Source organism: Podarcis muralis, chromosome 4 (genome assembly GCF_964188315.1).
Source record: "Podarcis muralis chromosome 4, rPodMur119.hap1.1, whole genome shotgun sequence".
Lineage (NCBI taxonomy): Eukaryota > Metazoa > Chordata > Lepidosauria > Squamata > Lacertidae > Podarcis > Podarcis muralis.
In genome coordinates, this window is record NC_135658.1 from 13545860 (window position 1) to 13565475 (window position 19616).

Here is a 19616-nt window from a genome sequence, read left to right on the forward strand (position 1 = left end):
GAACTGGTATACAAATCTCAATAATAATAATAATAATAATAATAATAATAATAATAATAATAAATGTAGCAAGTGGCACGCAATGATATAAGCAAACCAGCACAGCGGCCCACAGTACAGTGAAGTTCAGTGAATAGGACAGAATAAGTGCTCTAATTGTCAACAACCTTTAAAAAATAAGATCCTAATCTACAATACAAAGAATCTATTACTTTTAGAAGCAGCTCGAGACAACTTGTTGCCCCAAACTGGAACTCTTTTGAACATCTGCAAAATGTCAGAATGGAAACAAGAAGTTTGGACCATAGCACTTTCAGAAAAGCTAACCAAGGAAATTAAAGCTTTACCTGGAAAGTGAGACAAGGGTGATTTTATAGAGACACGGTACCCTTTTATCACATACACAACAGAATATCAAATGCAGTGTTTCCCCATAGGATTCTGTGCTTTGGGGAAGGTTTGTTAAGTGCTGTTGAATCAGTGCTGTTCTGCATATAGCCTCACCTAAAATAGGCTAGCTCTAGACATGAAAATAAAGGTGAAAAGCACCAAGCACACCCTTTAAAAATATGTCTGGAACCAACTTCCAGAGAGAGCTGCTTCCACAGCTCTGTAGTAGGATCAAGCGCTTAGTTGGTACAAATCTGCAGCGAGGAAAAGAGCCAAAGGAACAGATGGGAGGGGATGAAAAACCCGGCGACTTGCTAATTATCCTTACACCTTAGTCATGCTGCTGAATCAACAGCCGAATCTGGAAAGACTCTACTACAAAGCTTGGGCAGGGCTGAAATCACCACACGGACTTTGAAGTAAGTACAACAAATTCAATAGCTGTCAGCAGTGTGTCAAGCCGCCATAAAATATGCAAATCCAAGCTCTTATACCTCCCAGTTCTCATTACACACTAAGTAATGAGAGCAGCAACCACTTAATTAAAAATAAATTTGTGGGGAAGCTTTGTGGAAATAAGCACCAGTCCTCTTGGCTCTTCTGTATGGAGTCTTGAGCAGCCGAGGAGGTAGTCTGAAAGCCACTTGGGGGTGGGCTGGGGTGGTAAAGAGAGCACAAACTGCAGCAGGGATCGAGGGACCTGAATTCCCATCATAGCACTGGGCTGGATTCTCTGCTCAGCCCAGCACCGCAGTGAGAATGGTCATCGCCCTTTCTCTCATCTCATTGACTGATCTGATGAAAAGGTGCAGAGGCAATGTTTGTTTTGTGTGTCCCTGTGTCTGTCTGCATGTGCACGTGTCTACCTGCAGGCTTTTTCGCATGTTGCTCTGAACACAGGTTCAAACCACCTCTACGTTACGTACAAGTGTTTGTGTGACTGTGTAGCAAATATAGCACTTTCCATGTACGAAAGAGGGATGCAGGTGGCGCTGTGGGTTAAACCACAGAGCCTAGGACTTGCCGATTGAATCCCCGCGACGGGGTAAGCTCCCGTTGCTCGGTCCCTGCTCCTGCCAACCTAGCAGTTCGAAAGCACATCAAAGTGCAAGTAGATAAATAGGTACCGCTCCGGCGGGAAGCTAAACGGCGTTTCCGTGCGCTGCTCTGGTTCGCCAGAAGCGGCTTAGTCATGCTGGCCACATGACCCGGAAGCTGTACGCCGGCTCCCTCGGCCAATAAAGTGAGATGAGTGCTGCAACCCCAGAGTCGGTCACGACTAGACCTAATGGTCAGGGGCCCCTTTACCTTTACCTTTATGTACAAAAGAGAGGCGTCAGCAAGCTTAGGGGGAAAATTTTGATTTCCAGCAATTGGTATTCAGAGACAGACTGCCTCCAGCAGTGGTGGTAGAACATAACCATTCTGGCCAGTAGTCACTGATAGCCCTGTCCTCCGTGAATTTGCCTAATCCATCCAGGTTGCTGCCTGTCTCACCACTTCCCGTAGGAGAGGACTCCATAATTCAACAACACGCTGTGTGAAGGGTTCATATCCTGCTTCCAGCCTTCCTATAGGCATATGGCTGCCACTTTGAAAAACAGGATGCTGGACTAGATAGGTTTCTTGCCTCATCTAGCAGCAAGCCTCTTCCTATGCTTACGTTCTTAGGTAAGCCCTGCGTGGAGAACTGATGTCATAACCCCAAAAGGTTCAAACTCCAAGAGACAAAAGTCAATCAGTTGAGTCAATTCATTGTTTAATTAACTCGAGTGGCATAACATGCTATGTCAAATACTGGAGGTTAAAGGAACGGTGAGTGTGTATTTAAAATTTATAGGATGGATAGGCAAACGTACGGCTAAGAATGTAGCAATGTGCTTCAATATGTTCCGAATTCCACCTGCAATTTCATGTGCTGTTTTCCCACCATCTATTACACTACAATTTATTTACCGTATTTTTCACTCTATAGGACACACTTTTTCCCCTCCAAAAGCCCAGCAGCCAGAGTGTGAAGGTGGCTTTGCTTCTGGCCATCAAGCCAAGGCAAAAGAATTTGCTCCACCTAGCTCAGTATTGTTAATAATAATAATAATAATAATAATAATAATAATAATAATAATAATAATAATAATGTTATTATTTATACCCCACCCATCTGGCTGGGTTTCCCCAGCCACTCTGGGCGGCTTCCAACAGAACACTAAAATACAATAACCTATTAAACATTAAAAGCTTCCCTAAACAGGGCTGCCTTCAGATGTCTTCTAAAAGTTTGGTAGATATTTTTCTCTTTGACATCTGGTGGGAGGGCGTTCCACAGGGCGGGTGCCACCACTGAGAAGGCCCTCTGCCCTGTTCCCTGTAACTTGGTTTCTTGTAGAGAGGGAACCGCCAGAAGGCCCTTGGCACTGGACCTCAGTGTCTGGGCTGAACGATGATCCTGGCCGGCAGCAGCTGTCCAGGATTTCAGACAGAGTCCTCTCCCAGCCTTACCTGGAGATGCCGGGGATTGAACCAGGGACCTTCTGGATGCAAAGCAGATGTTCTGCCACTGAGCTATGGCTCCTCCCCACTCACCTGCAATCGATACATATACCCATACATATGAACACAAGAAGCTGCCTTATGCCTTATGCATTGGTCCAGCTAGCTTAGTAATGCTGACACGAGCTGGAAGCTGCTCTCCATGAGATCAATCAGGCTTCACTCCTAGGCTTTCCTGGAGATGCGAGGAGCTGAACCTGGGATCTTCTACATGCAAAGCAACTGCTCTACCACTCACCCATGACATGTAAGCCTGCAATGAAACAGCCGTACAGTCGTACCTTGGTTTTCAAACTGCTTAGTTATCGATTGTTTTGGCTCCTGAACCTGAAAGTGACTGTTCCGGTTTGTGAACTATTTTTGGAAGCCGAACATCCGATGGGGCTTCCGCGGCTTCCGATTGGCTGCAGGAGCTTCCTGCAGCCAATCGGAAGCCGTGTTTTGGTTTCTGAACGCTTTGGAAGTCGAACGGACTTCTGGAATGGATTCCGTTCAGCTTCCAAGGTACGACTGTACCTGCTTTGTTGCTGAATAATCAATTTATTTTTTAAAAAAAATCCAGTTTCTTCCTCTCTCTTCCCCTCTCCTTTCACGCACGCACACACACACACAGACAGAGAGGGAGAGCATTTGCCTAATAACAGAGAGTGAACCAGGGGGTATGGAGGAGAGAGCCCTGAAGCCGCCAGATGGTCAAAAAACCTGGCCCAAATGTTCCAAAATCTGGCATGCCTTCGACGAGCTCAGCTTGTAGCACATGGGCCGTTTTCCCTCTGCCTTTGCTTGCTTCAGCTTCAGGGCTCTCCTTTATTTATTTCATTATTTTTATCTGTGCACTTAAAATATTTATGAACGGCACTTTCCTATAAAATATCACAGACCAAAACACATGTTATCGCAATGAAACGTCAAAAGGACTAGTTGGCAAGGAATCTCGGATTCAAAAGGGCTGCATGAATAATACAGTTTTCAGAAGAAGGAGGGATCACTCCTGCCAAGCAGCGGTGGACCGCGGGCTCTCAAATTCCAGTGGCGCCCCCTGCAGTTGCGCTACCCTAAAACTGCCTCTGCTGCCAATGTTCTATTGGCAAGGAGTTCCACAGGGCAGGGCTAGCCACACTAAAGGTTTGGCCCCCGTTAAAGGTCTGCTGAGCCTGTGGGGCATGCAGGATACTCACAGTGCCCCATCAAAAGACCTCAGCCATTGACGTGGAACAAATCACAGCCTTCCTTCAAAACTTGCACTCATCCAAATCTACGACGCTACACTTCGGACAAGCACTGTGTGCAAAAATGCACCTCTTAATGAGAAGTATCCATAAGAATGAAGATGTTAGCAAAAATAAATAAGTACAAAAATGTGTTATATTGGGGGAAATTGCTTTGCAAAAAATGTGTACATTAGGTAAAACTGTATACAATTGCATGTACAGTCATGCCTTGGAAGTCGAATGGAATCTGTTCCGGAAGTCTGTTCGACTTCCAAAACGTTCAGAAACCAAAGCTTGGCTTCTGCAGCCAATCAGAAGCTGCGGAAGCCCCATCGGACGTTCGGCTTCCAAAAATATTTCGAAAACTGGAACACTCACTTCTGGGTTTCAGTCATTTGGGAGCCAAACTTTTTGGGAACGAAGCTGTTCGAAAACAAAGGTACGATTGTATTAGGAGAAATTTGCACAACAGTGCTGATTAATTTTCACGAGGAAGTTTGGATTTATTTATTTTTTGAAAACTGATTTAGACAATATCAGAAAGTGAGAAAAACTGGATATATTCACCCAGGCATTTCACTGAAATTTGCAACCGAATTCAACGGTCTGCCCTATGAAAAGAGATTCGACTGAATTAATGAATGTTAGAAGGATGCTGGAATGAAATTATATGGCTTTAGCAGAAATGTTATAAAGAATTAAGCAAAAATATATTGTTAATGGGCCAAAGTGGAAAATTTAAGGTCAGATTGGGTTAAGATAAATTATAGAATAAAAATTGAGAAAGATGGAAAGGATTTGCTGAAATAGATAATTGAACTAGAATACAAAAAAGGGAGGTGTGAGGAGGTCGAAGAAACAAGTAAATGAAAGGTAAAGATACGGAAATATTGGATGTGTTTTTAAATGTTTTTGTCTTTTTCTTTGTTGTTTTGTTGTTTTGTTGTATTGTTTTTTGTTTTTGTTTTTCTTTTTGATGTATTGTAAGGTATTGTTTTGTTCTGTTTAACTTTTATTGTTTCTTTCTTCTTTTTTCTGTAATCATTAACCTCTAATAAATATCATTTAAAAAAGAGAGAGAGAGAGATTCGACTGAGCTGTTCTGGCCTTCTGAACTTTCCTCCATTAGCTGCACTTTTGCTGAGCTGCTGGTAAAGCAATATGGGTTTTTAATATCATCCTGACGGGGATGTGGAATAATGCTTCTACACCTAAGGGATCCGTCAGCATTTTCAGAGGTTCATAATGGACATTAACCCTCCCTTACTGGGGAGGGTGGAGAAGGTCACCCTTTATTTATAATCGCAGGCACCAGACACACAGAGGTGCCGAACGACTCTTACATCTGGCACACCCAAATCTCAGCGGAGCCCACTGAGAATATCGCCCGGTCCAAGATGACTGAATTTCAGCACAAGGGGCAACAGAATTAATATGAATTTGGGGCAGATCTTGTAACCTATGGCCTGCTAGCATTTTCTGTGCTTTCGGGAACAGGAAGTGAAATCTTCTTTTCCGAAAGGGAAGATAACTACATTGAGTAAGTCAGGATCATCTCATCAAAGTTTATGATAAGACATGGATGTTTGGGGTTGCCAAAGGACTGCTCTCCCCACACACTTACATCACAAGAGGGGACCTGATCCAGGATGGTAGTCCTCTGACTTAGCTGTACCATGTCAGGGCACAAACAGGGGTGGGGGAAAAGCTCAAATAAGATCAAATGCTTCTCTGTCTGCCTATCTCCCTGGGCCCCATTCCCTGAACAGTCTTACACCAGCAATCAGAGTACAGTGGTACCTCGGGTTCAGAACTTAATTCGTTCTGGAGGTCTGTTCTTAACCTGAAGCACCACTTTAGCTAATGAGGCCTCCCGCTGCCACTGCACAATTTCTGTTCTCATCCGGAAGCAAAGTTCTTAACCTGAAGTACTATTTCTGGGTTAGCAGAGTATGTAACCTGAAGCGTCTGTAACCTGAAGCGTCTGTAACCCGAGGTACCACTGTACTCGTCTAGACTTCACTCTGAAACAAATGATTCGAAGACACAAGTCTACAGAATCTTAGTTTTTGAAGCCCATAAGGTGCTTACAAAAATTAGCGCCTGTTCCCTGGTGAGCCCCTTCTCTATGGTACCAAACAGTGCCCGAGAAAGCTTGCCAATTGTCTTTTAAGAAAAATACATACATGTGTGTGTACCTGTTACTTAAAAGTTGTAGACCACAGGCAAAAAACATTCATATGTGAATCTGCCCCAAGTGAAAGTAAGGGTGTAAGAACAGTCCTGCTGGATTATATCAAAGGCCATCTGGTTCAGCAACTTCTTCCATAGAGGGGCCAAACAGATACCTATGGTATAAGCTCCAAAGCAGAACAGGAATGCAGTAACCCTCTCCTGCTGTTGAGGGAGCTGGGCATGTTTAGCCTTGAAAAGAGGAGGCTGATAGGAGATATGATAGCCATCTTCAAATATCTCAAGGGTTGTCACATGGAAGAAGGAGCAGGATTGTTTTCTCCTGCACTGAAGGTTAAGACACAAATCAATAAGTTACAAGGAAGGAGATTCCGGCACAACATCAGGAAGAACTTTCTGACACTAAGAGCTGTTCGACAGTGGAACAGAATCCATTGGAGGTTGTGGACTCTCCACTGGAGGTTAAAAAGCAGAGACATCACCTTGCCGACAAAGGTCTGTATAGATAAAGCTATGGTTTTCCCAGTAGTGATGTATGGAAGTGAGAGCTGGACCATAAAGAAGGCTGATCACCGAAGAATTGATGCTTTTGAATTATGGTGCTGGAGGAGACTCTTGAGAGTCCCATGGACTGCAAGAAGATCAAAGCTCTCCATTCTGAAGGAAATCAGCCCTGAGTGCTCACTGGAAGAACAGATCCTGAAGCTGAGGCTCCAGTACTTTGGCCACCTCATGAGAAGAGAAGATTCCCTGGAAAAGACCCTGATGTTGGGAAAGATGGAGGGCACAAGGAGAAGGGGATGACAGAGGACAAGATGGTTGGACAGTGTTCTCAAAGCTACCAGCATGAGTTTGACCAAACTGCGGGAGGCAGTGGAAGACAGAAGTGCCTGGCGTGCTCTGGGTCACAAAGAGTCAGACACGACTAAACAACAAAGTAGAGGTTGGATGGCCACCTGTCATGGGTGCTTTAGCTGAGATTTGATTCTGGAAGTAACTGGATGTGTTATTGAATGATGGCATGCATGCACAAGCCAGCTCTCAACCCGAAAACTGAATTGGAGATCTTAATTAGAGTGAAGCTCAGTGGGGCAGCAATCCTTGGCATCTCCTGTTAAAAAGCACCTGGAAAGGCAAAAGTCACAGGTTCAATCCCCGGCATCTCCAGGAAGGGCTGGGAAAGACACCTGCCTGAAACTCTGAAGAGCTGTTGCCAGTCAGTGTAGACAATATTGAGCTAGATGGACCAGTGGTATGACTCAGTATAAGGCAGCTTCCTAAGTGTGATTCCCAAGTATGAACCAGACAACTGTCCTCCGCCTGAGACCCTGGAGAGCTGGTGCCATTCAGAGTGGGCAATACTAGGCTATTTGAACCGGCAGTTTGACTTTGCACAGGACAGATTCGTATGTCGACTCTTGTCTCCTGTATCGAAATGCAAAGGCTATTTAATCTGCTGGATGACACTGCTTTTCATTATAGCTAAACAAATGAACAAACAAACACTTTAAACTGCCAGCCTATCCATTAAAGTGAGAGTATCGGCATTAATCTGCAAACCAGCCATCTCTTGTTAAAAGCAATTCACTCTGAGAAACCGTATATTTTCTCCTACTTGTGTAGCTGCCTCCAGATTCTCAAAGCCACAGCTAATTGGAAGGCCTTGCACCGCAACGTTGTTGGCTGATCTGCACCCTTTTAACAAGCCTCACCTCCATGCCACCCAGCGCAGCAATTTGCGTTAAATGGAGAAATAAATAACTATGGGAAGCAAAGCACAATGCGACTGATTACGGTTTGGCACGCCCAGCTTGCATTTTCATGGATGGGTTGTGCAGACGATTCCTGATGGTTCTGAGTCTGTCACCATGGACAGGAGAATGACCACCCCTCTCCCCATTATTATGTCATCTTGTGGCCTCGTCCCTTGAACATCATGCGTGCGTTTTATAGGGGTGGCTCCTGACACAACCAGCACTGACTTCTCTGTCACCTAGTTCTTCCTTCAGAAATGCAGGCGGATCACTCATACTCAGCAGCGCTCTGCCAAACAGCTGGTCTGCAGCTGAACTACTTTGCAAGGGGAGTCATGAGCCCCTTTCAAAGGGCTGCCTTGCAGAGAGCTTTGCAAAAGCACTTTTTTGTGGGCATGTTGCAAAGCACTCTGCAAGACCCCTGTGGGCATCGTTGTCACATGGGGTGATAGGCACCCCACCTGTCTCCACCCACCTGTCAAATTTGGACTACAAGGGATAAAGGAGATCAACAATATGGTTCACTGGCCAGATCAAGACAGCGTCTGCTGTCTCCACTCCTCAATATGCCACAGAGAAGGAAGACTGGATATCGAAGCTCCCATCCCATAAGCAGAATGCAACATCAGGGCCTATATGATGCCTCAAGGGCAGCTGCTATGAACTTTACTGATCACCCAGGCTGTCTGGTCCCCTTTCTGACATGTAATGCAAAACACAGAGATTCTAAGACCCCGAGTCCCTCCCCCCGCACATCATGATTTATAATTGGATTAAATTTTAACACCTCTGAGGATTGCTTCATTTAGTCTTAAATTTCTGCATTGCCGAATGTGGCAATATGGCTTGTTGTTTGCCTAATTATGCTGTTGCTAAGGGATGACTTTTGGAACACTTTTAGATTCTTGCCGGCTCTGTACATTGTGCAGCGGCTGCTTCTTCTGAAACATGCAGAAAATAGATCTGAACTTATTTTTCGTTTGTAGAATCACGTTCAGCCTGCGTTCCTTGCGTGATCAATACATTTAAATGGCATAGTGAGACATCGCCAAGGAATAAAAACATCCTGTCCTATCATTTCTGACCATCACATATATTCATTCTAAAGATGGCTGACCTTTACACTTCCATGGGGGCTGAGAAAGCAAAAAAGAGCCTTTGCACAAGCCCTGTGGAATGAGGTGTTGGGATTCTGGACTGTACAACTTGAGGCTTCTAGTGAGTGCATGTGGTGATCCTTTTGAATACTCCCCACACCTACTAATCAAGCATATCAAGGAGCAAGCTATGACAAACCATTTCCCCAGAGAAGCAGCTTTTCTACATGCAGGGAGGTTGTTTTTGTTTTTCTAATGGAGAGGGCAGCATTTAAAATATGCACCCCAGCTTCTATGATACTAAGGTGCCTTAACATACTCATACACAATAACTTTAAAGGTAAAGGGACCCCTGACCATTAGGTCCAGTCGTGGCCGACTCTGGGGCTGCGGCGCTCATCTCGCTTTACTGGCCGAAGGAGCCGGCGTACAGCTTCTGGGTCATGAGGCCAGCATGACTGAGCTGCTTCTGGTGAACCAGAGAAGCGCACGGAAATGCTGTTTACCTTCCCGCTGGAGCAGTACCTATTTATCTACTTGCACTTTGACATGCTTTCGAACCGCTAGGTTGGCAGGAGCAGGGACAGAGCAACGGGAGCTCACCCTGTTGTGGGGATTCGAACTGCCAACCTTCTGATCGGCAAGTCCTAGGCTCTGTGGTTTAACCAACAGCGCCACCCGCATCCCTTCGCCTCCCTGCTATACTTGATAGTTTATCAGTTACTCTGCAGTCAATGTACAGTAGCAATATGTGTGGCCTGCAATCGTAAGAACATTAGCAAGTCCTAGGCTCTGTGGTTTAACCCACAGCGCCACCCACGTCCCTACACAATAACTTTAGGTTTCTGCAATTAAAGTGGGTGCAATTGCTCTGCCGCCCTAGCATTAAAAATCCACTTGAAAAAGGAATCAACTTTTTTGCAGTTTAGAAGGTGCAGGGGGAAAGTGCACTGAAAAGTGTGGGATGAACAAATGGCTAATGGGAAGATGTTTAAATCTCCCCCAAAAGCAAATCGGGGTGAATGCAGGAAGAATGATCAACAGAAATGCACAATAAAGACGGGATATAATTTAACCTCTGCATAAACTTCATGCCAGCAAAACAGAACGAATGCTCAGTAAATAGGTCATCTGGAGAAGTGCAATTTCTGCAAACCCCTCTCAGAATGTCTCAGATGTTCCTCCTGAGAAAGAATAGTAAAATCTAGATTCTAACCATCACTTAGCAGAGATTCAGTGAGCCTGGCAACAGAAAGGATGTTGAAGAATTCAGATAAAAATGGAAAAGGAAGTGGAAATTGCAGCAGTTTGTATGCTCATCTATGGTCAGGAATGGAAGTCAGACATACAAATAAAACTGGGATTTGTTCATGTTGTTGCTGGACTAGTTTTTTTTAAAAAAAAAAGTCCACAAAAAAACTTGTAATCAATTACTTTTTAAAATTTGTATTCATGTTCCCTTTGCATTGAAATGAATGTAATTTGTGAAAGTTAGATGAACAGTTACATAACTCACGTAAAATAGCAGGCAGAGAGACAAAATATGTTGCATTGGGGGGAAACCGAAGTGCAGCAAAATGGAAACGGCGCTAACTGTGACAAATATGGGTTGAGATGGCAATTGCTGCCTTCTTACAACCCATGGCAATAGGTGTGCTCCTCTAATGCAGCTTCCTGCATGCATGCATGTGCACACACATGATGCATTATGAGGGAGCAGGATCAAACCCACCGTCCATTCTCCCAACATCACCATGTCTGGTGTCTGTAGACAGCAGCTTCCCATTAGGCATTACTGAGAAAGCCCCATGTAGCGTTCCACCTACAAATGGAAACCCTGAGCCCCATGTGCCGGTGTTAGAGAATGTGTCTGGTGGGTGCAATTCGGCTTTCCTCTCACCCATTCACTGAACACATTGGAACATAGGAAGCTGCATGACACCAAGTCAAACGCACTGGCCCATCTAGCTCTGAAGGAGCGTCTCCACCCCCATCGTTCTACCCGGACACTGAGGTCCAGCGCCGAGGGCCTTCTGGCAGTTCCCTCACTGCGAGAAGCCAAGTTACAGGGAACCAGGCAGAGGGCCTTCTCGGTAGTGGCACCCACCCTGTGGAACGCCCTCCCACCAGATGTCAAAGAGAAGAACAACTACCAGACCTTTAGAAGACACCTGAAGGCAGCCCTGTTTAGGGAAGCTTTTGATGTTTGATGTATTACAGTATTTTAATATTTTTTGGAAGCCGCCCAGAGTGGCTGGGATATAAATAAATTATTATTATTATTATTATTATTATTATTATTATTATTATTATTATTATTATTCTACTCTGACTGGCAGGGTTTCTGACAATCAACATTCCCTACCTGAACATGCCCAGGATTGAACCTGGGACTTTATGCATGGAAAGCAAGCACTCTACCACTATAGGAACAGTGGTTTAACAGGAGACATTACAGCCTCTGCAACAGCACCATAAGCATCTCCATTTAGCTCCAATGAAGAAACACTGGAAGCTGCTGGTTACTGAATCAGGCCACTGGTTCACCTAGTTCAGTATGATGTACGTACAATAACTAGCAGCGACTCTCCAGCATTTTTGACAGGACTTCTCTACCTGGAGATACTGGGGACTGAAACTAGGAAATCATGTGTGCTAATCAGATTCTCTGTTGTCTTTGTCCATGGAGTTTTGGGCACTGGTCCCATCACCTTCTGGCAAATAGAAGGGGAAGAAATGGAGGCAGTGAGAGATTTTACTTTCTTGGGCTCCATGATCACTGCAGATGGTGACAGCAGCCACGAAATTAAAAGACACCTGCTTCTTGGGAGAAGGGCAATGACAGGCCTAGACAGCATCTTGAGAAGTAGAGACGTCACCTTGCCAACAAAGGTCCCTATAGTTAAAGCCATGGTTTTCCCAGTAGTGATGTATGGAAGTGAGAGCTGGACCATAAAGAAGGCTGATCACCGAAGAATTGATGCTTTTGAATTATGGTGCTGGAGAAGACTCTTGAGAGTCCCATGGACTGCAAGAAGATCAAACACATCCATTCTTAAGGAAATCAGCCCTGAGTGCTCACTGGAAGGACAGATCGTGAAGCTGAGGCTCCAGTACTTTGGCCACCTCATGAGAAGAGAAGAGACTGATGCTGGGAAAGATGGAGGGCACAAGGAGAAGGGAGCGACAGAGGACGAGATGGTTGGATAGTATTTTCGAGGTTACCAGCATGAGTTTGACCAAACTGCGAGAGGTAGTGGAGGACAGAGGTGCCTGGTGTGCTCTGGTCCAGGGGGTCACGAAGAGTCGGACACGACTAAACGACTAAACAACAACAATCAGATGCTCTACCACTGAGCTATATGTGTTATATTTTGGGGAGGTGTCATGCAAAAACCATATGCTTTCCCTTCACGTATAAAGCTCGAGGGCTTCAGGGCTAAAAATGTGCTCTTTCAAGAGCACGGGGTCCTCAGCATTTGACGCGGAAAGCCAGCGCATTTCGCATGTGCTATGAATAGCAACCTTGCAGATGTGCACAGAAGTAGACTTTCTTTTTTAAAGCATTGGGGAAACTGCCAAGGCTTTGCCCCAGTCTTTTCAGTTTTCCTGGAGAGAAGTGCAGGAGGCAGTCAAGGAAATGGAAGTGGGGACAAAACCAGGGTTTCTTAGCCTGGTTTTAATTCAGTGCAGACCACCAGCAGGGATAGCACAGGGAGCTGCCTTGCACCGAGTTGGACCACTGGTCCATCTAACTCAGCATTGTCTACACTGACTGGCAGAAGCTCTCTAGAGTTGCAGACCAGGAGGTTTCCCCAGCCCTACTTGGAGAAACTGGGAGCTGAAGCTGGGACGTTCTGGCTGGAAGAGTATGGCAGCATTTAAAGCTGAAAAGGTGTGATTTGTCTGATGGTGGTTGATGCACGCGGATTGATACCGGAGTAGCTGTAAGCCCCTTTCAAAAGCGCATGGGATTTCAGCCACAACATGCCCAGAATCTCCCATGCCAGCCGTTGTCAAACGCAATGGCTGCCACAGCATGCCAGACTGGAAGGAACAAATGCTAGCCCCCTCCAAAAGACATTTTGGCCACCTGTTTCAGTATAATTCTGGCAGCTTACTACTGAAGCAGAGTGCCACCTCCAATATTTCTGGACTTCATTTCAACGGATCAGTTTATAGACTCATAACCCACTGCAAAAAAAGGGAAAAGGGCAAGTCATCCGCCCCCAAAACAATGACCACAATAAGAGCACAGAATGGCACCAGGCAACATTGTTCCATCTAGCTCAGCATCGTCTCCCATGACTGGCTGCAGCTCGCTAGGGTTTCAGATGGGAGCTCTACCTGGAGATACCCAGGATTGAACCTTCCTGATGCAAAGCAGATACTCTGCTACTGAACTAGGGCTCTTCCATCTTCCATTAAATGGGGGAGAGCCTTCACAGTGGTGGCGCCCCAGGTTTGGACCAATTTTCTTCAAGACAAGCAAGCCATGCTAGTTTAAGTCAAGCACATAAAACTCTTGTCCCTGCAGTTTTAGTTTTAATGTTACGCAACGAAACCTTGCAGGAAACTCTGACCTCCTAGGAGAACAGCTCGAGTTGAGGGTTCCTGCCAGCCAGCCATGTCCTCCCCTGGGGTACTATACACCCTCAAGCAGTTAGAGGGTATGATGCTATATTGCACATCCAGCCACAAAACATCTGACACTGATTTAAGCTCATGCGATGCTATGGAATATGCACCAACATTCCAACTTTTCCGGAAGCGAGCCTGTCAGCTTCTAATAGCGATTTTACAAAGTTTGAATCTGGTTTTATGTTTAGAAAAGTGAGGCGGAAGTCCGATACTCACCTAGAAGAAAGCTGCATTCAACTCAACGGGGCTTACTTCTGAGTAGACGTGCACAGGATTGCACTGTGTATCTGAGAGAGGGGATTATCTGCTCCAGAGTTCATCAAATGTCTCTGACTAAGAGGCCTGAGCCAAGATTTCCCAGGCTTATGTCCATTACTATCATTTGAACCACGCTAACTTAGTTATACAGCTCACTAGTTGCCAGACCGCCCCAACAGTCCTCTGCCGAGCGCCTTCATTTGTTTATTCCCCCAGCTGCAGTGTGCATATTTTTATGGTTCGTTTCCCCAGCATCGCTTATAATGGTACCCATGGTGATAAGCACAATGCAAATACTCTGACAGATGGATGCAGTTGCAGAGTCTGCAGAAAGAATGGGAGAGGGGTTCATAGACTTTCAGGCTTACTATTTCTGGGGGAAAAAATCTGATATTGAAAGGATGCTTTCAGATGAACAAGAAATATTCTAGTATGCATATAAATATAAGAACACAAGACGAGCCCTGCTGGATCAGGGCCAAAGCCTATACAGTCCAACATCCTGATTTCCACAGTGGCCAACCAGATGACTACAGGAAGCTCACAAGCAGGGCGTAGATCCATTGGGAGCTTCTTTATACAGAGTGAGACCCATTGGACCATTTACTGTAGCTCAGTATTTTCTACACTGGCTGCCAGAGGCTCTCCCTTACCTGGAAGCGCAAGGGATTGTGCTGGGGATTGAACCTGGGGGACCTTCTGCGTGCAAAGGATATGTACTCTTGCAGCAAGGCATACACTCTAGCATAAGCCGCGACCCTCTCAAAGACCTGAGGGCAATAACCATTTCCCACTTTGGTCCCCAGCACGGATATTCAGAAGCAAGGTGCCTTTCATTCTGGATGCAGTATGGCTCACCTTATCCTATAGAGATTTGCCTAACACCCTTTGAAAGCCCTCTTAATTTCTGAATAAGAAACGCTGGATAGCTCAGTCGGTTAGAATGTGGTGCTGACAACACCAAGGTTGCAGGTTCGATTCCCAAGAAGAAGAGGAGGAGGAGTTTGGATTTGATATCCCGCTTTATCACTACCCGAAGGAGTCTCAAAGCGGCTAACATTCTCCATTCCCTTCCTCCCCCACAACAAACACTCTGTGAGGTGAGTGAGGCTGAGAGACTTCAGAGAAGTGTGACTAGCCCACGGTCACCCAGCAGCTGCATGTGGAGGAGCGGGGAAGCAAACCCGGTTCATCAGATTACGAGTCCACCGCTCTTAACCACTACACCACACTGGCTCAGTGTGGTGCAGGGACAGCTGCATGTTCCTACATTGCAGGGGGGTTGGACAAGATGACCCCCAGGGTCCCTTCCAACTCTATGATTCTCCGAGGTAAGTTGGTGGCCCTCGGCACACCTTGTGGAAGCAAATTCAATACACTGTGTGAAGAATCATCTCCCTTCTTCCATGCTGAACCTCCCAGCTCCCAGCTTCACTGGGATGGTGTTATTGGGTTCCAGGGATGGCCAGAAGAACTTCCATCTCTCCACCACACCACACCTAATTTTATACACCTCTGTCTTGACCTTCCTCCATTACTCATTTCTTTTTCCTCCTGATCAATTTGGGCTGCTCTTTTCTGCACACCACCCAACTCTACAATATCCTGTTTGAGATGAAGCAATCAGAACTGAAAAAGAGGGAGGCAGGCGAAAATGGCATCAGGGATGCTACACCTAGACATTTCCTTCCCACCCCACAGCGATCTCCATAGGGTCATCTGTCACAAGTGCCCTGTGGAAAAGATCCTGATAAATACTCAACGTTCGAATATGACTACTTTGCTTCCTTAACAGATCTTTTGTTACTTGGAAGGATTTCTGTCCTGATAGACAGGGTAGCAACCAACCACAGCAACAGCAACAGCAAATTTGAAAAAAAAAAAGACCTTACAATATTGGCAATTTTATTCAGTCCCTTTACTAATTATCCTGAACGTGAAATTTGCCTTTTTCACAGCTCCCAGGCACCGGATTGACATTTTCAATGCAGAGCCTCAATATACTCTTTGCTGGTCAGTCACTTGCCAGCAGAGATGCCCCCCTCCCCCCAAAAAAAATCAGTGTTCATGAATTCATCAATTCAATACATTTATATTCTGCCCTTCCTCCGAAAAGAACCCAGGGAGAAAGGCAATAAAGGAAATAAAACATATTTAAAACAATTCCAGTACAGAGACAGATTGGGGAAGATTTCTACTTAGAAGGCTTGTTTCAAGGCAGTAGGCACCAGAAAGGCAAACGAGATGGTGCCAGTCTAATATTTAATTGGAGGGGAGTTGCAAAGCTATATGTGAAGCTAGGGGTGTTTGCTGCTGCTGTTGTCCCAATGGACATCACTATACCCTCGCATTTGCCAAAGTCTCCGTTCACCGAGCTCGGAGAGATCACGTTGGAGCTCTCCACAATCCAGTTTTGTCTCCACCATCCTGGAGAGCACATGTTTCAATCTGTGGGATCTTCACTTGGGGTGGGGGTGGGGAGCTCGACTTGGAAAAACCTCTGTCCGAGGTCTTAGGAGGAGAAGACAGTAGATGGAAATAGGGAGCGACTATAGCAGGGACGCGGGTGGCGCTGTGGGTAAAAGCCTCAGTGCCTAGGGCTTGCCGATCGAAAGGTCGGCAGTTCGAATCCCCACGGCGGGGTGCGCTCCCATCGTTCGGTCCCAGCGCCTGCCAACCTAGCAGTTCGAAAGCACCCCCGGGTGCAAGTAGATAAATAGGGACCGCTTACTAGTGGGAAGGTAATTGGCTGCGCTGGCTCGGCAGATGCAGCTTGTCATGCTGGCCACGTGACCCGGAAGTGTCTCCGGACAGCGCTGGCCCCCGGCCTCTTGAGTGAGATGGGCGCACAACCTTAGAGTCTGTCAAGACTGGCCCGTACGGGCAGGGGTACCTTTACCTTTACGTTATGAGAGCAGCTTTCTATTTCAGTGCATGGTAGATGGAAGGGCGAAATATCATTTAAAAGTTGTGCATCGCCAGATAAGCAGGTGTGTGTGTGTGTGTGTGTGTGTGTGTGTGTGTGTTTGGGTGGAGTGGGGTGAGTGGAACCCAGAACTGCTGTCATTAATTGTAGACATCTGCCAGAGAGGGAAAACATGTGCAATTCCACCCATCCCGCTCTTTCCCACAAATTAGCTCAATTTGATTTTCAGGAGACAATGAGGAGCAGTGTACTTCGTTGCTAAAAATATCCTCATCCCTTCGCCCTCCCACTTGGGGTCTTCCCAAAGGAAAGTGTATCTTCTTCCCTTCTTCCCTTCCAAGGAGAAAGACCCCTCTCCCCTTTTTCGAAAATATCCGCTCAAAAAGGCTCAGATATATAATCTGTTAAAGATGCTTAGCATTTAAATTGCAGGTTAGGGTGTTAAAAGCACTTCGTTTTCATGACCCTCCCAGAAATCCCTACAAAACAACCCTGTAAGGTCTTCTTACCATCCCTGACTGCAGGGAAGAAGGTTGAGACTGGGAGAAACCAGCATATTTAGGGCTAAGAACAATGCTGCTAAATCTTAACACAAAGGCTACCAAGAGAGTTGGTGGCCTTGGTAAGATACGAACTGGGCACTTGGTGGTTCGCTGCTTGGCCTCTTAGCCACTGTGCTACAGTAGCACGTGGCAGCAGCCTATGCAAAGGCAGTGGCGAGGAACAAGGCAAATCATAGAAGCGATCAATGAAGCCTTGCAGACCACCATCCAGAAAAGTATTACGGTAAGCCACCAGGTGTTGTTCTTCCAAGCGTCTTGGATCCCAGAGACTGATCCATGCTGAGTTGCCTTTGATGACAAGCAAATATGTCTATACTGTATGTGTATGATGAAACACACACACACAAACACACGAAATGAAATAGATAAATAGAGGGATATGAAAAATGCTTTAGGGTTCTTTCAAGTAGAACTAAGAAATGATGGACTTATTGATCTTGCAGAGCTCCCAGGGGGAGGATCTGGTGTAAATTAATTGTGCTCTCTCTCCCCCCCCCCCCACTACTTAAAGTACAGGTCAACACAAAGCAAGGAGCAACGAAAGCAATGAATAACTGCCTGTTGTTTACTTAAATAAATAATCAACAACAGCATGCAGCAACAGGGAGATCAGAGTCCATAGCAGGCTTTCTTCCCCAATGTCGTTTTCATCCAAGATTTGGGGTGTACAAATCATTCATTTGAATCTAGAACAACCACGGATCTTGTGCCACGCTGAATATTTAACCCGTTTGCTGTGGCACAAGCTTTTCTGAGCTCCTTCATCATCCTCTGCACAAAGTGATAGATACTTAGGTGCTAGGGGGGTACATCCGTATGTTACAGTGGTGAAAGTTCACATTTACACCAGCTGCTAATCTCAAGATGAATTTCATGACTGTCTAAAACTAGATTACGTATTTCTCTCACTTTGCTGGACACCCAGCCTGTGGAAGCTGACAATCCCATTTGGCGATAGTCAACCCTCACTGCTGCATCTCTGCATTTCCAGACTTTTAAAAAACGCTGCCTTGGGGAATGAGAGCATGCAAATGCAAATGTCAGCCTCCACCAAATTTGGGGTATTTACTGTAACACAGGACAGGATGGCGGGGGAAGTATTGGACTCTGTTCCTTTCTTGCTGAATGACAGCAACAAAAGGTCCCCTTTTGGAATTCATTTGAACTTGTCTTTTAGCATAGAGCAGTGAAACTGGTTACCCCCCCAAAAAACCAACCCTTAGCATGCAAGTCTCTCCCAGCGTCTTGATGCAGGAAACACAAAATTATCCAGCTATCCAAGACTAAATTAGAATCAAAATGACACACATATCAGAATTGCAGGGAAACAGTGACAGAAACAAATTCTTCTCCCTCTCTCTTTCTCTCCCCCCCCGCACTGTCTCTAGTTAACAAAAGCTACATCACTTTCTCCTCTTAGCAGCAAATGCAAACCATCCAAAAAGCAGGGATGCTAGCCTTTGATTTATCCTCAGTTGCATTCCCCAAGACTGGCGTACCGAAAAAGCCAGAAACTTAGATATTATGATTATTGGAGTGTCTTTTTGGGGGGAGATGGGAGTGTTGCAAAATTTTGGTGAAGAATTCAGACATGCACTTCCCCCCCTTCCTCTTCTCTCAGCCCCCAAATCTGACACCAGGTCATAAAATGACAAGGCACAGAAATGATTCTAAGCCTCTGCCTGCGCCGGTGACAACTACCTAGGTCAGAGGGACGCATCCAAAAGCAACGAGACAGATTTGCCGGCATCTGGGAGGAGAACTGAAGCCACATCACTCACCCAAAAGGCAGGTTTCGCTGGAACAAAAGCAGGGTGCTCCAGCTCTTTCAAGATCCCCCCTGTCAGCCGCTGAGTTCGCACTTGCCTTTATAATTAAGCCAAGCAGCTCTGCTCAGTCACTGAATCTGATGAATTATAAAACGGGTAGCTCCCAGACTCTCATATTTTACATCACAGAGGGAGGTCATTCAACGAGGCACACACACACACACACACACACACACACACACACACAGCCTGTGTACATGTATT

At 45.7% G+C, this 19616-nt stretch overlaps 1 protein-coding gene across 28 annotated transcripts in view; it reads right to left on the reverse strand.

Moving 5' to 3' along the window:
- The window catches only part of DLG2 (discs large MAGUK scaffold protein 2), a 901719-nt gene that overhangs the window by 89135 nt on the left and 792968 nt on the right, over window positions 1-19616 (reverse strand). Inside the window, exon 1 of one of the 28 annotated variants that reach the window (XM_028725993.2) lies at window positions 19365-19584. The exons of the other annotated variants lie outside the window; for them this stretch is intronic. The gene's annotated coding sequence lies outside the window, so the exon portion shown is untranslated. Of the gene's footprint in view, window positions 1-19364; window positions 19585-19616 lie in introns of those variants that run through there. 28 annotated transcript variants of the gene reach the window in all.